This window comes from Hemitrygon akajei, chromosome 6 (genome assembly GCF_048418815.1).
Source record: "Hemitrygon akajei chromosome 6, sHemAka1.3, whole genome shotgun sequence".
In the NCBI taxonomy this organism is placed as follows: domain Eukaryota; kingdom Metazoa; phylum Chordata; class Chondrichthyes; order Myliobatiformes; family Dasyatidae; genus Hemitrygon; species Hemitrygon akajei.
In genome coordinates, this window is record NC_133129.1 from 3,214,936 (window position 1) to 3,230,559 (window position 15,624).

The following is a 15,624-nucleotide window of genomic DNA, read 5'->3' on the forward strand; positions in this document are numbered from 1 at the left end:
GCTGTGTTGCAATTGTTGGAGAGAGAGAGAGAGAGAGAGAGAGAGAGAGAGAATGGGAACATTTACCGCTACGGGTTTTTCCAACCTTCCTTTATGATTTCGATCTGTCAGGTCTCTTGTTGTCGTGGCCGTTCAATTGTGACCTCTCCTTTAGCTAAACCGTTCTTCCGTGGTGAGCCCACCACCCAGGCAAGGGAGGACGCACACGAGCCCCCACCGGCTTTCGCTATAAAACGCTGTCACGGGATTTCTAGCGTTTCTCCTGGTGCATCTAAGGGGTGTTTCCCCAGACCCTCCTTTTATCCTCACTCACGGGGTCTCAGATGTCCGTCAGGTTGGGATGATGCAATCCCTCAACCAGACCACTCTGGTTGTCCCCTGAGGGGTTTCAATGAATAGTACAGTACTCAATACACAATTCCTTCTCCAAGAGACAATGGCAATAATCAGTGGTTCCATCCCGCTTATGTCAGGACACATTCCACCTGGTTGTGTATTCTGTGTGTCTCTCTCTCATTTCCTGGGTCTCAGGCCCGAAATAATAGCGATCTTGTGATTCTCAAAAAGGAGGGGGCGACTTTGTACCCTTCGGCCCCTCAGAGTTGCTTCACCTTCGTAACACCCCCTTCCTTCTAAAGATTTTTGCCACAGGTAAAAATTAATTAATACAGAGTCTTACAGGATTTCAGAATCTAACACAATACAAAAGAGCTTTTTTTCACTATAGAGTAATACAGTTATACATTCAATCCAGCATCTAAACAGTTAGCGATTACATTGTCACTTCCTTTAATATCTTAATATCTTGTACCTTAATAAATTCCTGTAGCATCAGACTCCAATTTAATAACCACCTATTTTTATTCCTTTTCTTCAGCAAAACGAAACTAGAGTTGTGATCTTAGCTTTCGTGTATATTACAAAAGTTCATGCAAATGCTAATCTTTATTTTACTTTCAAACTTAACAGTCAATCTTCCATGGTGTTGTTGGTGTTAAAAACAAGGTTTTCCAACTTAGCCCATTTGCTGAATTTCCACACAATACTTTATTTTTAAACAAGTCGTTAGTTTTATCTTCAGGACCCTTCATTCTATTGGTTTTCAGTTTAAAATCTGCAAGCGATCCCTCTTTGTCCAAACAACATTTCACACTCTGCCTCTTCGCAGCACACCCTTGAATACATTAGCAGGTGGGGCACCTTTGCATTCCAAATCAAACTGTAATTGATTCGCAGGCGCCGTGGTTAACAAGCCATTGTTCCTTCAGCCTGGTTACTGCTTCTGACACCAATCCAGACTTTAAATTTTCTTCATTCAATTTAGGAACTACACTTTTCCCTTTCCCTTCAATAATAATATCCACACCACCACCTTTTATCTCCTCACTAACTTTTAACACACCTTCGAACACAAACAACTGGGAATTCTCACTTCCCACTACTACCAAGGTTAACCCTTTCTTCACTGAACCAAGTCCATCTGACCCACAACGACTGCATTCCTTTTTAACTGATTCAAATACCTCAGACTTTTCCTGAGTTTCATTACTAGGTTCAGTACCACGTACATCCACATCTTGAACACACTCAAACGGGACATCTGCCTCTTCCAAGCTTTCAATACCCATCCCCTTTTCAAATTCTAAGTTCCCCTGATCCTCCCAGTTACTCTCTGGGCAACTCACTTTCGGAGTAAACTCAACCCTGCGGGCTGAAACAACCTCATCTGCCAACCCAGCAGACTCCTTCAAGGTAATGGCATCCTTTTCATCTAGGACTGCCCTTATTTCATTATCGGTAACACATTTAAATTCTTCAACTTCTTCAAACAGTTCTGTCAAGCCAGACAGATCATCCATGTCCAACCCTGGACCTTCTAACAGCCTTATCTGTTCCTCATTTTTACTCCGTGCCTCTATAAATTTCCTCCTGTCTAAGGGTAGGTCTACCTCCTCTCCCTTACTCTTTTTTACCTCCCTATTCTCCATTTTACCACTCTCTAACCCCTCTTGGTACAGGGTCAGTAAAAACGTCTCAGCCAAATCCACACAGGACTCATTTAAACTGGTCTCGTTCTCAGCTGTCTTTCTCGACATGCTGCGAGTGATCGCGCATGCGGGATAGATCTTGGAACCTAGGGGCGGGTCTCAACACTTACAGGCTGGCTCGTCAGCTCCATGGCCGACCAAACTTCACCACCAGCTAAATCGTTACCCAGAAGGATGTCTACATCAGTTCTCGGAAATTCTGATCGCACCCCTATTTCAACTGGTCCAGATACCAGCTCACAATTTATAATGATCCTATGCAAAGGCACAGTTTCTGGCCCTTTTCCTATGCCTCTCAAAGCTACCTCTCCAGTCTCAGGACCAAAATCTAGTACCTTACTGTGAATCAATGACTGCTCAGCTCCTGTATCTCTCCAGATCTGCACTGGAACTGGTGTTTCTCCCTCTTTCACAGACACGGTCCCTTCTGAAATAAATTTCTCACACCCCTCTCATATTCTATCTACCTGGGGCTTTCTCATCGATTTACTGATCAACACAATACATCCTGTAGGGACTGCTGCTTTCCCTTTTCCTGTCTCCTTCCTCGGAGCAAAGCACTTAGATGCAATATGACCCACCTATCCACAATTAAAACAGGTCAAGCCAGGACCCCTCCTGCCGTCTTGCCTTTCTTCCTCCTTATTTTTACCACTAGCTCCCGGCTGAATCTCTGCCTCAGCCGGCAGGCTTTCTCTACAGTTCCCACGGTCTTTCTGGTAACTCTTATTCGAGGAAAACTTTGTCTTGTGGGTTAGGGCATATTCATCTGCCAACCTGGCAAATTCGGATATGGACTTATTTGGCTTCTCGTTCAAATACATCCGGATATCATCCGAAACACAACCTTTAAATTCCTCAATCAGAATTAACTCCCTTAAATGCCGAAAATCCTTTTCCACCATTTCTGCTGCACACCAACGATCCAAGAGTACACCCTTCTCATAGGCAAACTCTGCATACGTCTGATTCCACACTTTCTTTAAATTTCTGAACTTTTGTCTATAGGCCTCAGGTACCAATTCGTAGGCCCGAAGAATGGCCTCTTTTACTTCCTCATAATTCTCAGACTCCTCCTCCTCCACAGACAACGCCGCATATGCCCGTTGTGCCTTCCCTTTTAACACACTTTGTAACAACGCCACCCACTGACCTCTGGGCCACTTCTGACTCACTGCCACCTTTTCAAAATGCAAGAAATAACTATCAACATCCGTCTCCTCGAACAGAGGTACTAACCTAAACTCCCGACTAACATTAAATCTCTCCTCTCAGTCTGGCCCTTGAGCTCTTTGCTCTTGCCTGAACTTCTCCATATCCAGCTCATGTTTTCTCTGTTTCTCCTTCTCCTCATACTCCCTCTCCTTTTCAACTCTTTCCTTCTCCTTTTCAGCTCTTTCTTTCTCCTTTTCAGCTGCTTCCAGCTGTTTTAACTTAATTTCATGCTCCCTCTTCACCTCTAACTCCTTTAGCAGGAGCTCATGCTCCCTCTGCTTTTCGGCTCTTTCCTTCTCCTTTTCAGCTCTTTCCTTCTCCTTTTCAGTTGCTTCCAGCTGTTTTAACTTAATTTCATGCTCCAACCTTAATTTTTCCAACTCTAACTGAGCCGTCCCACTAGCTGGTACCTTTTCAGGGATATTTTCCAATACCTCAGCCAAAAACACATTCTTCACAATATAATACTGAGTTATGGCCCTCCGCACCTCCCGCCTTTTCATCGACAACCTCACCTCTGCGAGGTTTAGTCCTTTCGCAATATTTATTGTCCAACTTTGTGGCAGCCTCTAGCGCCTCCAGCGTCGGGTTTTTTATAAATTCGTCTACGTCCATCTTTGCTGATTTCCCGTCTGGTTACCCATGCAACCAGATCCAAGTTTGGACTTAAAAGCCCGATTTACTGGCCCTGCAATTTGGTATCAAATCTTGAGATGAGGCCCCACGTTGTTACGAACCCCATAACTGGGTGACTTACCAGCAAAGATAGAGACGTCCATTGAAGTCTGATGATACTATTTTTAACAGTATTTATTTGTAAAAATACACAAAATAATATCAATGCAAATATACAGATAATATACATTGTCAATACTAAACCTAAAAGTGCCGGTATAATAACGCTGTCACGGGATTTCTAGCATTTCTCCTGGTGCGTCTAAGGGGTGTTTCCCCAGACCCTCCTTTTATCCTCACTCACGGGGTCTCAGATGTCAATCAGGTTGGGACGATGCAATCCCTCAACCAGACCACTCTGGTTGTCCCCTGAGAGGTTTCAATGAATAGTACAGTACTCAATACATGATTCCTTCTCCAAGAGACAATGGCAATAATCAGTGGTTCCATTCCGCTTATGTCAGGACACATTCCACCTGGTTGTGTATTCTGTGTGTCTCTCTCTCATTTCCTGGGTCTCAGACCCGAAATAATAGCGATCTTGCAATTCTCAAAAAGGAGGGGGCGACTTTGTACCCTTCGGCCCCACAGAGTTGCTTCACCTTCGTTACAGTATTCTTAGAGATGGTATATATAATTATCTGGATAGACAGGGTCTGATTAGGAACAGTCAATGTGATTTGTGCGTGGAAGGTCATGTTTGGCAAATCCTTATTGAATTTTTTGAAGAGGTTACGAGGAAAGTTGATGAGGGTAAAGCAGTGGATGTTGTCTATATGGACTTCAGTAAGGCCTTTGACAAGGTTCCGCATGGAAGTTTAGTTAGGAAGTTTCAATCGTTAGGTATTAATATTGAAGTAGTAAAATGGATTCAACAGTGGCTGGATGGGAGATGCCAGAGAGTAGTGGTGGATAACTGTTTGTCAGGTTGGAGGCCGGTGACTAGTGGTGTGCCTCAGGGATCTGTGCTGGGTCCAATGTTGTTTGTCATATACATTAATGATCTGGATGATGGGGTGGTAAATTGGATTAGTAAGTGTGCAGATGATACTAAGGTAGGTGGTGTTGTAGATAATGAAGTAGGTTTTCAAAGCTTGCAGTGAGATTTAGGTCAGTTAGAAGAGTGGGCTGAGCGATGGCAGGTGGAGTTTAATGCTGATAAGTGTGAGGTGCTACATTTTGGTAGAAATAATCCAAATAGGACATACATGGTAAATGGTAGGGCATTGAGGAATGCAGTAGAACAGAGTGATCTAGGAATAATGGTGCATAGTTCCCTGAAGGTGGAATCTCCTGTGGATAGGGTGGTGAAGAAAGCTTTTGGTATGCTGGCCTTTATAAATCAGAGCATTGAGTATAAGAGTTGGGATGTAATGTTAAAATTGTACAAGGCATTGGTGAGGCCAAATTTGGAGTATTGTGTACAGTTCTGGTCACTGAATTATAGGAAAGATGTCAACAAAATAGAGAGAGTACAGAGAAGATTTACTAGAATGTTACCTGCTTTCAGCACCTAAGTTACAGGGAAAGGTTGAACAAGTTAGGTCTTTATTCTTTGGAGCGTAGAAGGTTGAGGGGGGACTTGATAGAGATATTCAAAATTATGAGGGGGATAGATAGAGTTGACCTGTATAGGCTTTTTCCATTGAGAGTAGGGGAGATTCAAACAAGAGGACATGAGTTGAGACTTAGGGGGCAAAAGTTTAAGGGTAACATGAGGGGGAATTTCTTTACTCAGACAGTGGTAGCTATGTGGAATGAGCTTCCAGTCGAAGTTGTAGAGGCAGGTTCAGTATTTACATTTAAAGCAAAATTGGATAGGTATATGGACAGGAAAGGAATGGAGGGTTATGGGCTGAGTGCGGGTCGGTGAGACTAGGTGAGAGTAAGTGTTCAGCACAGACTAGAAGGGCTGAGATGGCCTGTTTCCGTGCTGTAATTGTTATATGGTTATATATGGATGTAAAATGTGAGGAGGCCTTTCAGTCACTGAAGGAACTGTTGAACCAAGCACCAGTGCTGGCTTTTGTGGACCCCCGATTACCGTATGTACTAAACACAGATGCCAGTCGAGAGGGTTTAGGGGGTGTCCTGTATCAGATCAGGGCTCCAGACTGAGGCCCGTTGCGTTTGTCAGCCAGAGTTTGTCGCCCTCCGAGGAAAACTATCCCACTCACAAGTTGGAATTCCTGGCGTTGAAATGGGCGGTGGTGGATAAGCTGAGTGACTATCTCTACGGGGCCAAGTTTAAGGTGCGGACGGACAACAATCCCCCAACTTATATCCTGAGTTCGGCGAAACTGGATGCCACAGGCATCCAGGACTCGGGGTCCCTGGATCGGTGGTTGGCAGCGTTGTCTACCTATGATTTCAGCCTGACGTACTGGCCAGGGAGCCAGAACATTGATGTACATGCTTTATCCCGATGGGTGCGTGAGGGACTGGACATGGACAAGGAGTGGGAGAGTGTTCCTGCCCCGGGGGTGAAGGCCACATGTCAGTTCACCATCACCGTGAAGGCAGAGGAAAAGGAAAGGCAGGAGCGAGCGGTGGATCAATCGGGGACTTCTGATGACGCCATCCCCCAAGTTTACTGTAGCCTGACTGCTCTGAAGACAAATCAGCTGCCGGAATTGAGTTCTGGGGAAGTGGCAGCTGCTCAGCGAGATGATCCGGGCATTGGCACTATTTGGGCGGTGTTCAAAAGGGGAGACATGTCTCAGGTGGAGAAGATGAAACACACTTCAGTGCCTCCATTACTAGGAGAATGGCCTCGGCTGGAGTTGAAAAACCAGATCTTATACCGAGTCACATCACCTCCAGACCAACCCTGGTATTGCCAGCTGGTTCTGCCCAAGAAAGATTGCAGTATGGCATTGAAGTCACTTCATGGTGATTCTGGACACTTGGGAGTGGAAAAGACCTATGGGTTGCTCAGAGACCGGTTTTACTGGCCCCGAATGAGGTCGGAGGTTGAAGAATACTGCAAGTCGTACATTCGCTGCATACGGCGGAGGACACTGCCTACACGGGCAGCTCCCTTGTCCTACCTTCAGAGTGTGGGGTCCCTGGACCTGGTGTGTATGAACTTCCTGTCCATAGAACCCAACACTAGCAACATAGCGAATGTCTTAATCATCACGGACCACTACACCAGATATGATCAGGCTTTTCCTACCAAAGACCATAGGGTGTCAATGGTGGCAAAATGTTATGGGAGAAGTGACCAGGGATGGGACTTTGAGAGCAGACTCATCTATGAGTTACTAGGCATGCTTGGAGTTGAGAAGTCAAAGACCATGCCCTATCACCCACAGGGTGATCCCCAGCCAGAGAGGTTTAATCAGACCTTGCAAGACATGCTCGGGATCCTGGAGATCAGCAAGAAGAGCAGGTGGAGTCAACATACTGGGCATCTGGTTCACTGTTATAACTGTACACGAAATGAAGCTACTGGGTACTCGCCATATTATCTGAAATTTGGGCGCGAGGCCAGGTTGCCCATTGACCTTTTTGGGACTGACAAGGGTGACTTACCACCGAAGACTTATCTGAAGTATGTGGCTGACATAAGAAGAAAGTTGAAAAGGGCTTATGAATTGGCTGGGGTCATGGCTGCCAAGCAGAATCATGGAAATAAGAGGAGGTATGATCAGAAAGTGAGGTTCTCCCAACTCCTGCTGGAAGACTGAGTCCTCATAAGGAATTTGGGGCTACCTGGAAAGCACAAGTTGGCTGACCGCTAGGTGGTGGAGAGTCAGATGCCAAACCTACCAGTTTTCCGGGTGAAACCAGAGGATGGGAAGGGGCCTGTCAAGATTCTCCATCGGAACCACCTGTTGCCCCTGGGACACGGTGCCCAAGACCGGTGACCCAGAGCCCGACTTGGAACCGACACCTAGTCAGAGGTCTCTGCAGAAATGTGGGGTGACTGCCAGGCCCACAACAGGCAAGGTTAGGCCGGCCCCCACTCCTGAGAGGGATACTGATTCGGAGGATGAGGACCTGGATGTGTGGTACATGCTGCCTTTCACTAACTCCCCATTGATTGAGGAAGAGACTCCCAGCCCTTCTCCCATTGAGACAGGTGAAGTGGGGGGGAGCTATCTATGGGCAGCCTGGGTTACAGCAGGACTCTGCAGGGGAGGAGGCAGGGTTTGATCACGGGACAGAGGGCTCCGAGTTGCAGGTGGGAACGAGTGATAGATCGGGGGAGGCCTCGCCAGGTAGACCAGAAGTATCCCCAGTAGTGTCGGAACCTGAAGAGTTAGATGATAGGGTGCAGAACTCTCAGAGAATTAGGAGATCACTAGATAGGTTGACCGACATAGCACCAGGGGAACAGAGTGTGACCCCTATTGTGTTGGGGAGCTATGTCACTGCCTTTTACACCTGGATTGGGCTTTGTGTTATGCAGGAAGGGTTGGCAAATTGTCTCAACATCATGAGGACATGACTAAATCTGGTGAGGGGAGAGTGTAACATGCGGTAGGGTTCCTTAACCTGGGAATGGATACTGATTCGGAAGATGACGACTCAGATGAGTGGCCCCTGCTCCCATTCACTGGCGTTTCAGTACCAGAAGAGGAGGCTCCCGGCCCTTCTCCTACTAAGTTGGGCAAGAGGAGGGAAGGTATTGAGGGTCAGATGGAGAGGCAGCCAGCGTTGGGGGGAGAGAGGGTGGAACCCGAACATGAGCCGGAGGGTTCTCAGGTGAGGGGGGAACCCCGTGAGGGAGGGAGTGAGGATCTGACAGGTAGACCTGGGGTGTCCGAGGCAGAGGGTTCGCAGGTGAAGAGGGAGCCCAGTGAGGTGGAAGGTTTGGCAGAAGGGGTATGCAGATCTCAGAGGAGTAGGCGCCCCCAGAGCGGTTAACATTTGTGGTGCCAGGAGAACAGAGTGTGATTTCTACTGCTCTCGGTAGTTATGTCACTGCTTTCCGCACCTGGGCTGGGTTTTTGTGTGTTGCAAGAAGCCTTGGGGAACTCTGGTAATGTCATGAGGGCATGACATTTGCTGGTGGGGGGAGAATGTACAATGTGCTGTGTATGTTAATCAAAATGGCTTCTTTGGTTTGCTAGAGTAGGAATGCTTTTATGTCTGATAAGTGTTTTCTCTCGCAGTTGTTTAGCTTTGGACTTGCTGATATGGGGATTGTATTCATTTGTTAACCAATGGGGAATGTTATTTTGTCTTGTGAGGCTGGGAGCTTGGGGGTTTTGCGGTCTTTTCAGGGGAGGCAGGAAGGAGACACCGAGGAAAGTGAACGTGCGCTGCACTGCTTGGTCGACCACCGGGGCTGGTCCCAGGTGCGAGGACGTGGAGGTTGGAGGAAAGCGACGAGGGGTCGAGTGGTTCGATGGTTGAGCTCCAACGATGTGCACTAAATGGACTTAACTTTGATAAGTTGGCGCCATTTACTTTATTTTATTTTCCTTCATATATACTGTATTGCATAGTACTCTTTTAGTTTTAGTAATATCTTTAAAGTGTATTCCATAACAGTATCTGGTGTGAGTTTGATATCGTGTGTGTACGTGCAGCATAAACTTGATTCCCACAGCACCTGCATGTACGGGAGGTGGGGTTGGTGAGTGGCTGGATCTCCTTTTCCGCTCGACATATACCAGCCTGTTGGGTAAGTGTTACATTTGTGGGGGCTCATCCGGGATTGGATTGTCATGGGCTGTGGAATCGCGCAGGCAGCAGACCAGAGGTGGACAGAGATAAGATTGTTAGCTGGTGCGAGTTGGAAGATGTACCGGTGCAGTATGCCTGTGTAGTGAGCGGGGTGGATTTTCGAGTTTCGGGAGATGCGTTACTGCGGGGGTTAAGTTTGGTAAAAGGTATTGGGCAGGTGGAATTGGTAGCTAGACAGTGTGGTTAAGAGGTAGAGTCTAGTTGAGTGTTGGTTCGTACAAGTGCTGACGTCATGACGTTGGAACTGGCAGCGACGGTCAGTGTACTGGGGGAGGAGGGGCTGTGGGGGCTCCACACCCTCTCCAAGGATGAGGATGACGAGACACCGGAGGAGGAGCTAGAGCTAGAGGTGGACCCCAGAGAGGTGTCCGTCACTAGTAAAGGGGGGTCGGAGGGGGAAGGCGTGACTAGGCTCTGCCCCCCAGGTAGGGTGGAAGCCTCGGAGCTGGCAGCCGTACTTAACTCCCTGGTGGGAGTGGCCGAGAGGCCACGGCTGAAGCTGGGGGTGTTCTCCGGAGCCAAGCCTACCCCAGACGGGGAGGTGGACTATGAGACCTGGATCGAGCATACGTCTTTGATGTTAGAGGAGTGGCCAGGCTCGGAGGAGGAGAAGAGGCGGCGATTGGTGGGAGGTTTGAGGGGTTCGGCAGCCAAAACAGTCCGGGAGTTGAAAGCTGAAAAGCCTGGGGCTTCAGTGGAGGAATGCCTAGAAGTTTTGGAGGGAGCGTTTGGGTTGTCAGGGAAACCCTGGCTGTTTTTAGCAGAGTTTCAACGCCTGGAACAACGGAGAGGGGAAAAACGCTCCGAGTACATATTTAGGTTGGAGGGGATGCTCTCGGGGCTGCGGCGCCGGGGGGTAGTGAAGGTGCCTGACGTGGCTAGCGTGAGGATGAGTCAGATATTCAGTGGCTCTCTGGAGGAGGACAAGGTGGCGTGGACTATCCGGCAGGCTTATAGGAAGACCCCCCTCCATCCTTCGGGCAACTGATCAGAGAGGTGCGGGAGGAAGAGAGCATTGGGGCGGAAAAGGGGCTCGGGCCACCGGGAGCGATCCTCAGCGATACAGGGAGTAGTGGCTGGGTGGAAGACTGAAAACCCCCAGGGGAGTAGGGACCACCCTCTGGAGGGGAAGAACAGGGAAGGTACTCACTCCCGGGGGCGGCCCGTGCAGTGGGTTGGGAGCGGGGGCCGTCCTGGAAGAGGAGGGGCGGCGGGCAGCGTGTGCTTTAACTGTGGGAAAGAGGGGCATTTCAGGCGGGACTGTGGGCGGCCGAAGATGTGCTATAGCTGTGGAGAGGAGGGACACTTTTGGTGGGATTGTGAGAGACAAGGAGTCCCGCGGAGGGCAAGCCCCCTGCGACTAAGAAGGGAGAGGTGTCGGGAAACTTAGGAAAGGCTCAGTGAGGGAACGGACTGGAGCCTCTGGAGCAACACGTTCCCAGAGATCAGCCAGGGGACCACCGGGTGCCCACGCCTCTATTCCGGATGGGCTGGTAGGACACCGTGCCAGTGTGTGTCTACGGATAGAGGGAGTTTACGCAAAAGCCGTTCTTGATACGGGATCGCAGGTGACCTTATTGTACCGGTCTTTCTACAACAAATATCTAAAGCATTTGCCAGTAATCCCATTTGACGCCCTGCAGATTTGGGGTGTGAGCGAGGGTGACTACCCGTACGATGGGTACCTATCGGTGAGATTGGAGTTCTCGGAGGGCGATGTGGGAGTGTCCGAAGCTATTCAGACGTTGGTGTTGGTGTGTCCGGACCCGGAGGAAACCGGTGGTGCTGCCCTCCTGGTGGGGACTAACTCCCCCGTTGTGCGACGGCTCCTGGGAGCTTGTAAGGAGAAAGGGGGGAAGACTTTCTGGAGACCCTCTCGGTGCATCCAGTGTTAGAGCGGTATTCGAAGAAGGGGTTGCCCCCCCAAGGGCTGGACCCGGAGTGTAAACGAGGGACGGTGTGGTGTACGCAGGCGAGGCCCAAGGTGATCCGACCAGGGGAGGTAGCACTCGTGATGGGGACCCCCAGATTCCCCGGGGTGCCGACGGGTGAAGCCCTGTTGGTAGACACCCCGGACGATCTTGAAGAGGAGACACGATTTCCGGCGGGGGCGCTGGTGAGGCCCACGATGATTTACAATGACCAATTAACCGACGAGCCAGTCCATCCTGAGACTGTGGGAGGAAACCGGAGCACCCAGAGGACACAACCTCAGGATAGAACAACGTCCCTTTAGAACAGAGTTGTGGGGAAATTATTTAGCCAGACGGTGGTGAATCTGAGGAATTCATTGCCACAGATGACAGTGAAGGTCAAATCTTGGTCTTTAAGTGGAGGTTGAGAACTTCTTGATTAGAAAGGACATCAAATGTTACAGGAGATGGCAGTAGAATGGAGTTGATAAGAATAACAGATAGACAGATATACTTTATTGATCCCGAGCGAAATTGGGTTTCCTTATAGCCGCACCAACCAAGAATAGTGTAGAAATATAGCAATATAAAACCATAAATAATTCAATAATAATAAGTTAATCATGCCAAGTGGAAATAAGTCCAGGACCAGCCTATTGGCTCACGGTGTCTGACACTCCGAGGGAGGAGTTGTAAAGTTTGATGGCCACCGGTAGAAATGACTTCCTATGACACTCAGTGTTGCATCTCGGTGGAATGAGTCTCTGGCTGAATGTACTCCTGTGCCTAACCAGTACATTATGGAGTGGATGGGAGTCATTGTCCAAGATGGCATGCAACTTGGAAAGCATCCTCTTTTCAGACATCACCGTCAGAGAGTCCAGTTCCACCCCCACAACATCACTGGCCTTACGAATGAGTTTGTTGATTCTATTGGTGTCTGCTACCCTCAGCCTGCTGCCCCAGCACACAACAGCAAACATGATAACAAACTGGACATGATGGAATGGCGGAATAGACTCGATGGACCGAATGGCCCAGACCTGCTCCTGTACCTTATGATCTATGGGCTTACTACAGGTTAAAACTTTTTGTTCAAATGTTTAATTCTTGTCACTCTGATCTCTACATTCTTATTAACACCCTTTTTTTTTATTCCTTCACACACAAGTTATCATCTGTAGCTTCTTCAGTAAAAATCTGCTAAATGATAAATTCATCTACACACCTACAGATTTTAATCAGTCTACATTATTGGTCTCTCCCCCTTTGCCTGAGTCTGGATTGACCTCTCTCACTTTCACTTCAGGGACAGGCGCTTCTGAAACCGTGCGGATGTTGTGTATCCCACTCGGACTGAAAACTCTCGCCCTTTTAGTGATGGGCACCGTACTCTACTGTGACAAACTCAGGTACTGTATGTACTAATGCTGAAGGCTCTTGCCATGACGTGACTGAAATCAGATTCACTCAGACAGTCGGGGGACGTTGGGAACTGGCTCAAACACTTGAGGCGACCCAGTCAGTACTTGTCGTTTGCTGTTTGTGGGAGCACCGTAGAAAATACTCGTTGCATCATAAGAGTGACTCCTTCAGAAGAATTTGTGGACTATTTAGCATTTTGAGATACCTTTCGGATTAAACGTACCCGCTAAACAGCCACGAAATGATAGACAAATATATGGATGTGTAGGAGCAAACGAGAGAAAACCTGCAGATAGTGTAAATTAAAGCGACACACACAAAATGCTGGAGGAACTCAGCAGGCCAGGCAGCATCTATGGAAAAAGTACAGTCGACGTTTCGGGCAGAGACTCTTCGGCAGAACTAGAGGAAAGTGTTAGAGCATCTGGCACCCCTCGTTAGAAAGAATGTACGCTCTTACCATGTGAGCGTCGGTTTCCCCGGGTGCTCTGGCTTCCTCCCATGGTCCAAAAATGTTCCGGTTATCAGATTAATTGTTCATTGTGAACCGTCCTGTGATTAGGCTGGAATTACATCCCTGAGTTGCTGGGTGTCACGACTCGGTGGGCCGTTGTATCTGTAAATAACAAAATGATAAATAATAGATTGAGCTTAGAGAAGGCTGACAGGTTGGCATAACATCGAGGGCTGAAGGGCCTGTACTGTGCTGGAATGTTCTACATTCTAATTACAAATCTAATGTTGATGTGCACAAAAGGACACTCTGGAACCCAGAAGAAACAACAATACGGGAAAGTTTCAACTCTAGCCATTCCACGTGCACTGGGATCAGGTAGTGTAGTCAACCCAGGGTGAATCTGGTCTCTTGGTCTACACAAGACTAGTCTATGAGGCGAAATCCCTCAGAGATTTAGCTCTTGACTGAATCTCTGCAGCCATCTCCCTTAACAATAATCCAGTTTAAACTGTAGTGTATCAACTTCAAACATATTAACACTGAAAAGTATTCAAATGATTTCCATGTCTCTAATATCATTGATAATCAGGTTCCTCCTTAAATTACAGCCTCGATCTGTTACTGTCCCCAACACGTTTCATTTACTTAGTTCCTATGATTTTTGTATCCATTTCCCTCTCTTCCAGATTCATCCTAAGAAACCTGATATTCAAATACCTGTATCCTAGAAACTGTATCACAGACAGGATTAAATTCACTCTGCCATTCATAGAGGATTTTCCTTTAGAATGGATATTCCGAGGGATTTCCTGAGCCAGAGGATGCTGAATCTGTGGAATTTACAGCCATAAATGCCTGTGGCAATACTTAAAACAGAGATTGTTGGGTTCCTGAATAGCAAGGGTGTCAAAGATGATGGGATGAGGACAGGAGAACAGGGTTGTTAGGGATAATAAATCAACCACGATGGGATAGCAGAGCAGAATAGAAGAGCTGAATGCTGAAAGTCTGATGCTATTTCATATGCTCACGGTCTGAATCTAAGTACCATACTACTTTATCAATATTATCCTATAGCCTAATACCATCTTCCTGTCAACAACACGACCTATATTGTTACGTCATCATAAAGCTTCCAACTGAATAACTGAATCAATGTTTGGGCTCATCTCCAGTTTTGTTGTCAAACACTGATACCAACGACAAAATTTATTCTGTGGGAAATCCCATTCATATCTCAATCCAAATCCCTTCAAAGGTTATAAGTGAATTGGGGGGAGGGAGTCGGATGTGGTGTCATTGCATGATCTAGATTCGTGTTAACCGTTTCGTTCTGTCCACAGAAAGCGACGAGACTGATCCACCGCAGGAGACTGAGAAGACCGGTTTTCCAACCACAAGGTGCAGACGCAACGAGATCCAATGAGAACACCATGTTCCACGTGAAGAAATGTTATCTGTTTTTAATTGACCTCCTCCTACATTGACTCTACAACCTGTTGCACAATTCTGGGCTGAACATGCCAAATATGTAGAACCAGAGAAAGATCGTAGATAGAGGCCTAATTAAGGCGGCGGTAAACGTCGCACAGACAGCAATCACTATTGGACTTAGGACAGTGAGTGGGGCGTGTGGCCAATTGGTTAAGGCTTTGGGCTAGCGATCTGAAGGTCATTGGTTCGAGCCCCAGCCGAGGCAGCGTGCAACGCACTTAACCCCACACTGCTCCTGCACGTTTATAGCCCAGTGGCAGCGGTTGGTGTAGTATGGACAGGAGAAGACAATGAGTAGGTGTGAGGTCAACCTGCACTGGTCATCTTTTCTGAGTCTCAATTTGGAAATTATCTTTGAGGGAATCTTAAACAAGGTTTCCCAAGTCATTTTGCTCCTCTGTATTTTTTTGTATTTACTCTGTATTTTCTCCCCATTTAAAAAAATAGTTAACCTTTCATTTATTCTGTCAATGTGCATGACCATACACTTACCGACAATGCATTCCATCTCCACTTCTTTCCCCATTCTCCTAATCTGTCTGGGTCCTTCTGTAGTTGCTCCACTTCCTCAAACACACCTTGCCTTCCACGTATCTTCGTATCATCTGCAAAGTCTGCATCAAAGCCAACAATTCTATCATCCAAATCATTAACGTATAATGTACAAAGAATCGGTCCCAACACAGGCCCCTGTGCA

At 47.5% G+C, this 15,624-nt stretch overlaps 1 long non-coding RNA gene across 1 annotated transcript; it reads left to right on the forward strand.

Moving 5' to 3' along the window:
* The first annotated feature begins 12,536 nt into the window (after positions 1-12,536).
* On the forward strand, positions 12,537-15,385 carry LOC140728818 (uncharacterized). Its single transcript, XR_012099189.1, has 2 exons — positions 12,537-12,963; positions 14,777-15,385. It is a non-coding gene; the product is annotated as an uncharacterized lncRNA (long non-coding RNA).
* The last annotated feature ends 239 nt before the right edge of the window (positions 15,386-15,624 follow it).